Below are 6,830 nucleotides of genomic sequence, written 5' to 3' on the forward strand. Positions count from 1 at the left end.
TAATTTCAGACTTTGACTTTTTTTTTTTTACCATAAAATTGTTTGTATGTTTAATCAGTGGTATGAAATTAACTGAAAAAACATGGCTGAAAATTTTTTGGGTTCAGTTAACATTAAATATGTTGATGTTAATTGTACAGTGAAAAGGAATCTGAACAAGCCAGGCCTCATATCTTGTATGAACAGAGTGTCTTTTACTATATGTCAGTGTAGACTGTTTCTTCTTAGGGTATTTTTATTGTTAACATTTTGAAAATGTATGTGCTAACTAACACATGATTGTATATGTTTTTTCTCTGTAAGGACACAGCTGACAATGACTTGTGGGATTGCAAACTCCAGTGGGATTGCTTTTCATCGGTGAAGAAAATCTTAAGCTGAACCCGTCCAAAGTGGGAATCATCTTGGAAGGGAATGTGGTGATGGATGACCTGGCCAACCTTCCTAAGGCCTTCTGTGTTCGTTTTGGACTGATATATGCCCTGCACCTGGACTATCCCAGATACATGAAAAACAACCTGTAATGTGTATGTTCACAATAAAGCATTTTACTCCTAACCGGGGTGTTTTCAACAAATGTTTCATCTGTTTTCTTGACCTGAATATGTAATTATAATGCACCAGATTTAAAACTGAAATAATAACTTAATGATAATAAATTAACTATAGAGGAAGAAAGATAAGTAAGCTACAACTAGGTATTTGGTACATTATACTTAAGATATTAAGTGTATTAATTGTGCAAAGTAGTTAACTTGGCAAAACATGTCGAGTTAAATCAATTTTGAATTGAGTTTAATGTACTTAACATTTTCAGTTAAATGTACTTAGGTTTTCATTACGCATTACTTATTTTTTTAAGGCAACCGGTTTCCTCAAATTTTTTAAGTAAATTCAACTTATCCGGGTTTACAGTGTAACTCCAGTCCACCAATTAATGTCTTGTGAAGCAAAAATCTTTGTGTTTGTATAAAACAAATCCATCATTAAGCCATTTTAACTTTAAACCCTCACTTCTTGCTAAAATACATCAGTTGTTCACCAATGGATTCTCTGCAATGAATGGGTGCCGTCAAAATGAGAGTCTAAACAGCTGATAAAAACATCGCAATAATCCACAACGAGACTCCAGTCCATCAATCAATGTCTTGTAAAGCAAAAAGCTGCTTGTTTGTAAGAAACAAATCCATCATTAAGGCATTTTAACTTTAAATCCCCACTTCTTGCCAAAATACATCAGTTGCTCACCAATGGATCCTCTGCAGTGAATTGGAGCCATCAGAATGAGAGTCCAAACAGATGATAAAAACATCACAAGCATCCACAACACAGCTCCAGTCCATCAATCGTCTTGTGAAGCAAAAATCTTTGTGTTTGTATGAAACAAATCCATTATTAAACCATTTTAACTTTAAACCCTCACTTCTTGCCAAAATACATCAGTTGCTCACCAATGGATCCTCTGCAGTGAATGGGTGCCGTCAAAATGAGAGTCCAAATAGATGATAAAAACATCACAATAATCCACAACACAAATACAGTCTGTCTTGTGAAGCAAAAAGCTGCGTGTTTGTAAGAAACAAATAAATCCTTAACTTGAAACCCTCACTTCTGGCCAAAATACAAGTTTATATTCCACATTAAAGCTTCCTCCAGTAAAAAACTCTGTTTTCCATCAAAATCCATTGTTTGATCTGTGCATATTTCTATCCTGATTCAGATGAGATGACTTCTTCACTGGAGAATGCAATTTTATGGATAGAGGATGCATATTTTTATAAAACAAATCCATCATTAAGCCATTTTAACTTTAAACCCTCACTTCTTGCCAAAATACATCAGTTGCTCACCAATGGATCCTCTGCAGTGAATGGGTGCCGTCAAAATGAGAGTCCAAACAGATGATAAAAACATTCCAATAATCCACAACGAGATTCCAGCCCATCAATTAATGTCTTGTAAAGCAAAAATCTGCTTGTTTGAATGAAACAAATCCATCATTAAGGCATTTTAACTTTAAATCTTCACTTATTGCCAAAATACAGCAGTTGCTCACCAGTGGATCCTCTGCAGTGAATGGGTATCATCAGAATGAGAGTCCAAACAGCTGATAAAACATCACAAGAATCCACAACCTGACTCCAGTCCACCAATTAATGTCTTGTGAAGCGAAAAGCTGTGTGTTTGTAAGAAACAAATCCATTATTAAGGCCTATTAACTTAAATCCCTCATTTTTTTGCCAAAATACATCAGTTGTTCACCAATGGATTCTCTGAAGTGAATGGGTGCCGTCAAAATGAGAGTCCAAACAGCTGATAAAAACATTGCAATAATCCACAACGAGACTCCAGTCCATCAATTAATGTCTTGTAAACCAAAAAGCTGCTTGTTTGTAAGAAACAAATCCATCATTAAGGCATTTTAACTTTAAATCCTCTCTCATTGCCAAAATACATCAGTTGCTCACCAATGGATCCTCTGCAGTGAATGGGTGTCGTCGGAATGAGAGTCCAAGCAGATGATAAAAACATCACAATTCACAACCTTACTCCAGTCCACCAATTAATGTCTTGTGAAGCAAAAATCTTTGTGTTTGTATAAAACAAATCCATCATTAAGCCATTTTAACTTTAAACCCTCACTTCTTGCCAAAATACATCAGTTGTTCACCAATGGATCCTCTGCAGTGAATGGGTGCCGTCAAAATGAGAGTCCAAGCAGATGATAAAAACATCACAATTCACAACCTTACTCCAGTCCACCAATTAATGTCTTGTGAAGCAAAAATCTTTGTGTTTGTATAAAACAAATCCATCATTAAGCCATTTTAACTTTAAACCCTCACTTCTTGCCAAAATACATCAGTTGTTCACCAATGGATTCTCTGCAATGAATGGGTGCCGTCAAAATGAGAGTCTAAACAGCTGATAAAAACATCGCAATAATCCACAACGAGACTCCAGTCCATCAATCAATGTCTTGTAAAGCAAAAAGCTGCTTGTTTGTAAGAAACAAATTCATCATTAAGGCATTTTAACTTTAAATCCCCACTTCTTGCCAAAATACATCAGTTGCTCACCAATGGATCCTCTGCAGTGAATTGGAGCCATCAGAATGAGAGTCCAAACAGATGATAAAAACATCACAAGCATCCACAACACAGCTCCAGTCCATCAATCGTCTTGTGAAGCAAAAATCTTTGTGTTTGTATGAAACAAATCCATTATTAAACCATTTTAACTTTAAACCCTCACTTCTTGCCAAAATACACCAGTTGCTCACCAATGGATCCTCTGCAGTGAATGGGTGCCGTCAAAATGAGAGTCCAAATAGATGATAAAAACATCACAATAATCCACAACACAAATACAGTCTGTCTTGTGAAGCAAAAAGCTGCGTGTTTGTAAGAAACAAATAAATCCTTAACTTGAAACCCTCACTTCTGGCCAAAATACAAGTTTATATTCCACATTAAAGCTTCCTCCAGTAAAAAACTCTGTTTTCCATCAAAATCCATTGTTTGATCTGTGCATATTTCTCTCCTGATTCAGATGAGATGACTTCTTCACTGGAGAATGCAATTTTATGGATAGAGGATGCATATTTTTATAAAACAAATCCATCATTAAGCCATTTTAACTTTAAACCCTCACTTCTTGCCAAAATACATCAGTTGCTCACCAATGGATCCTCTGCAGTGAATGGGTGCCGTCAAAATGAGAGTCCAAATAGATGATAAAAACATCACAATAATCCACAACACAAATACAGTCTGTCTTGTGAAGCAAAAAGCTGCGTGTTTGTAAGAAACAAATAAATCCTTAACTTGAAACCCTCACTTCTGGCCAAAATACAAGTTTATATTCCACATTAAAGCTTCCTCCAGTAAAAAACTCTGTTTTCCATCAAAATCCATTGTTTGATCTGTGCATATTTCTCTCCTGATTCAGATGAGATGACTTCTTCACTGGAGAATGCAATTTTATGGATAGAGGATGCATATTTTTATAAAACAAATCCATCATTAAGCCATTTTAACTTTAAACCCTCACTTCTTGCCAAAATACACCAGTTGCTCACCAATGGATCCTCTGCAGTGAATGGGTGCCGTCAAAATGAGAGTCCAAATAGATGATAAAAACATCACAATAATCCACAACACAAATACAGTCTGTCTTGTGAAGCAAAAAGCTGCGTGTTTGTAAGAAACAAATAAATCCTTAACTTGAAACCCTCACTTCTGGCCAAAATACAAGTTTATATTCCACATTAAAGCTTCCTCCAGTAAAAAACTCTGTTTTCCATCAAAATCCATTGTTTGATCTGTGCATATTTCTCTCCTGATTCAGATGAGATGACTTCTTCACTGGAGAATGCAATTTTATGGATAGAGGATGCATATTTTTATAAAACAAATCCATCATTAAGCCATTTTAACTTTAAACCCTCACTTCTTGCCAAAATACATCAGTTGCTCACCAATGGATCCTCTGCAGTGAATGGGTGCCGTCAAAATGAGAGTCCAAATAGATGATAAAAACATCACAATAATCCACAACACAAATACAGTCTGTCTTGTGAAGCAAAAAGCTGCGTGTTTGTAAGAAACAAATAAATCCTTAACTTGAAACCCTCACTTCTGGCCAAAATACAAGTTTATATTCCACATTAAAGCTTCCTCCAGTAAAAAACTCTGTTTTCCATCAAAATCCATTGTTTGATCTGTGCATATTTCTCTCCTGATTCAGATGAGATGACTTCTTCACTGGAGAATGCAATTTTATGGATAGAGGATGCATATTTTTATAAAACAAATCCATCATTAAGCCATTTTAACTTTAAACCCTCACTTCTTGCCAAAATACATCAGTTGCTCACCAATGGATCCTCTGCAGTGAATGGGTGCCGTCAAAATGAGAGTCCAAACAGATGATAAAAACATTCCAATAATCTACAACGACATTCCAGCCCATCAATTAATGTCTTGTAAAGCAAAAATCTGCTTGTTTGAATGAAACAAATCCATCATTAAGGCATTTTAACTTTAAATCTTCACTTATTGCCAAAATACAGCAGTTGCTCACCAATGGATCCTCTGCAGTGAATGGGTATCATCAGAATGAGAGTCCAAACAGCTGATAAAAACATCACAAGAATCCACAACCTGACTCCAGTCCACCAATTAATGTCTTGTGAAGCGAAAAGCTGTGTGTTTGTAAGAAACAAATCCATTATTAAGGCCTATTAACTTAAATCCCTCATTTTTTTTGCCAAAATACATCAGTTGTTCACCAATGGATTCTCTGAAGTGAATGGGTGCCGTCAAAATGAGAGTCCAAACAGCTGATAAAAACATTGCAATAATCCACAACGAAACTCCAGTCCATCAATTAATGTCTTGTAAAGCAAAAATCTGCTTGTTTGTAAGAAACAAATCCATCATTAAGGCATTTTAACTTTAGATCCTCACTCATTGCCAAAATACAGCAGTTGCTCACCAATGGATCCTCTGCAGTGAATGGGTGCCATCAGAATGAGAGTCCAAACTGATGATAAAAACATCACAAGAATCCATCACGCCGAAGTTAAAAATGCCTAAATAATGGGTTCGTTTCTTACAAATGCATGGTTTTTCATTTCACAAGATGTTAATGGTGTGGATTGCTTGTGGATTATTGTGATGTTTTTATCAGCTGTTTGGACTCACATTCTGAAGGCAACCATTTACTGCAGCATCCAAATCTTCATTTCTGGATGTTGTTTTACCAGTCAGTTCAAAAAAAAAAAAAAAAAAAAAGTAATTCTAATAGTCAGACTGTCATGGTTTGACTGCTCACCATCAATGACATCATTTCCTCTTCACCAACTCCACAGACAAGCGGTTACCATGGACACGAGACAAAAATACAGTTTCTGTGCCTTCCCTGTGAGTCAGAGGTGAGTGTCTGGGGTAAATAGTTCTAATGGAAAAGCATCTTTGCAACTGATTGGGATCAGTCTGCGCTTCCAAGAACAGTGTGATACTGATATCCTGGGCACACTTCATTTCTAAGAGCCCTCCTGAGCTTACCAGACTAAATGAAGTTAGTTAGGCTACAGATTAAAACAATGCAATAACATCTTACTGCGATAACAGCTGCCACAAAGTCGGACACACTTTCTAGGTGCTCGGGTTCGCAAACATGACATGCAATTGACTGTAAACAATGAATAAAACATATGAAGTAAGAGAAACTTTAAGTAACCGAAGATGGAAGGGTAAGTAATTTTCTCTGATTAGCATGATGGAAACCACACACTGTCAGATTAATGCAGCAGCAAAAACAGTAATGCTATTACTTGGCAGTGAGCGCCGTGCCACAAATCTCAATCAAATACTGTACACACCCAAAGCGGCAAATCTCAAATGTGTATTGATATGCTTTTATATTCAGGTGGATAAATGCACTAGTACAAGAAACATTGCATGAGCAGGGTATTGACGGAACAGGACTCGTACATTGTTTTCATTTTTCATTACACACAAGCATACTCTATTTGCCTAGGTTCAATAGTTTTGCACATCTCATTTGTGCATTTGAGTTGAAGGACGGGAAAGTTGTGGCTCTCAGTTTAGTTGCATGGAAAAATGAAGTAGTTTGAATACTTTAGCTTTGCAATATGCCCAAAGAAAGCCAACTACAGCTGACACATGAGTCATTTCACCTGGAGTGTGAGCGTAGTGCGGTCCCAAGGTGCGTCACTCACTGATTAGCTGCCCGCTGTTGAAAATTTATGTCTTGTGATCAGGCATTTACCTCCTTGCACTCTGATTTTGCTCATCTTCTGC

Source organism: Garra rufa, chromosome 4, assembly GCF_049309525.1.
Source record: "Garra rufa chromosome 4, GarRuf1.0, whole genome shotgun sequence".
Taxonomy (NCBI): Eukaryota; Metazoa; Chordata; class Actinopteri; order Cypriniformes; family Cyprinidae; genus Garra; species Garra rufa.